Raw genomic sequence first — 2,331 nt, forward strand, 5'->3', positions numbered from 1 at the left:
TTTTAAGCGTCTTATTTGTTCAAGCTGCCATGTGTTAAGGTGGTCAATTACTACAAAGAGCTAAATGGAAAGTAGCAATTAAGCCTTGATTTGCTTAATGAGACCATGCAAGTTAGAGGCAAAAATAGGTACTAGCCCAGCTATGTTCCATTCTCCCCATGGGACAGCACCAGGTAAAAGTCAGATGGAGAGACGTGTCTTATTGTAAAGAAATCCTTAGCAGAAGAACGGTGCCATTCTGTAGATCCAGGCATCTAAAAGGACAGAGAGGAGAGGATCAGCGGTGAAAAAATTCTAGTGTGGAGAAAAGCGCCTTAGCCAAGCTCTCCTTTCCCCAACCCAAAGGTCTCTAGGGAGGCACAAAGGGTTCTGGGTAGCAAAACAGTTTACACTTGACTGCTAATATGAAGGTTAGTGAATTAGACCCATCCAGAAGAATGACCGTGTGATCTGCTTCAGTATGTATTCGGGGGTTGGGGGCGAATAAAACAAAACTCACTGCCATGAAGTTGATTCCAACTCACAGCAACCCTACATCAGGTTTCCAAGGCTGTAAAACTTCACGGGAGGAAACTTCTCATCTTCCCCAGGTGGAGTGTTTGGTGGATTTGAACCCACACACAATGCCTTGCACCATCAAGGCTTCCTTCAGGAAAGGTTATCATTCACTGCTGTCAAGCCAGCCCAACTCATAACAACCCTCCCTGGGGTTTCCAAGGCTGCAGATCTTATCAGGAGGAAAAATCCCCATCATGGGGTAGCTGGAGGATTGGTCAACGCTCCACCAGAAGTCTCTAGTAAAGATCGTCAAGTCCATTGCTATCGGGTTGGAACTAATTCATAGCTGACTTTCTAGTGAGATTGTGAGAGACTAGAAATTGCACCAGAAGAGATTGTCTGTTTTTGGACTTGAACTTCCAGAGAGGTACCACTGCCCTTGGGTTAACTCCCTACAGACTGCGCTACCAGAGCTTCCTAGTAAAGATTGCACCCAAGAAGTGCAGAAGAATCACTTGGAATAGACCCTATGGCCACAGATTTGGTTTTGGTTTTCAATGGAGGTGCTTGAAAAGCTCTTCAGCTGAGGCCCTAATCCCATGACTCAGAATGAGGCACGAGGGCTGGTTGTTGTTAGCTGTGACTAGTCAGCATTGATTCGCAGTGACCCTGCGGACAACAGATGGAAATCACACCCTATCCTGCATCATTGTCGCCCAATGGTGACAATAATATCTAACTTAGATATTGTTATATAAATGTTACATTAACTGTGTAAGAATATTGTATTGCGTTTGCATAGGAGAATGTCCTTTTAAAGTTTATACTTAGGAAGTAGTTGGTGGAGAAGTGTTCTTGTATCAGTAACTTACTTTCAAATGCCTCAGCACTATAAACTTACGTAGCACTATCTATACTAGAGAGGTCTGGTGGCTTGGTGGTAAGGAGTTATGCTGTCAACCCAAAGGTTCGAGATTCAAGTCTACCAGCTGTTTCTTGGGAGAAAGATGAGCAGTCTTCTCTTACACCATTTACAGCCTCTGAAAATATGAAAGAAAGTCAGATGTGAATTCTGACTTGCAGTTACATAATAAGAACACCTATACTTGAATCACAGAAAGGGAGAGAAATAAAGCAGAGTGGCAATATAATAAAACAGTGAATCTATAATAATACCCATGTAAGGTCTTTTCAGTAGCAACAAAGCAGCATACAGATTATATAAGGAACTCATAGAAATCAACAATAGAAAGGAGAACAACATAGAAACTGGGCAAAGGACATGAATAGGTAATTTCACAGAAGGGGAACCTGGCTGACTAGCAAGCTGATGAAGAGATGCCAATGTTATCGGCTGTATTGGGGTGTTGCAGACCAAAGGTAAAGTATTTTTATAATTATTAATAATGAGACAGACTACCAAGAATGAGATAGAACAGAGATCATAAAAAACAGGGGGCCAGCAGTTCCCATGACTGAAGGCCTCAAGCCATGTCTCTCTTGAGTATTTATTGAGAATCATAGGGAAGGTAAACAAAGAAAAATCATAAGGGAGTACAAATAAAAATAAGGGATCATGGGGAAGGGTTTTGCAGATAAGGCCAAGTTCCTCTCTATTGTTTACATTATGCTTATCTCAGGGACAGATTCAGTAAATACAAACTAAGAACAATGTTGGCTCTTAAGGAATGCCTTAGGGTGAACTCTAGCTTGTATTGTGCTTCCCTTATATCCTGATATTGTTGTTGCTATTGTTGTTATGTGCCTGTCAGTTGCTCATAGCAACCCTATGTACAACAGCCCTAAACTCTACTCTGTCCTGTGCCAATTGCA

This window comes from Elephantulus edwardii, unplaced genomic scaffold (genome assembly GCF_000299155.1).
Source record: "Elephantulus edwardii isolate Elephantulus edwardi_28Jun2011 unplaced genomic scaffold, EleEdw1.0 scaffold00066, whole genome shotgun sequence".
Lineage (NCBI taxonomy): Eukaryota > Metazoa > Chordata > Mammalia > Macroscelidea > Macroscelididae > Elephantulus > Elephantulus edwardii.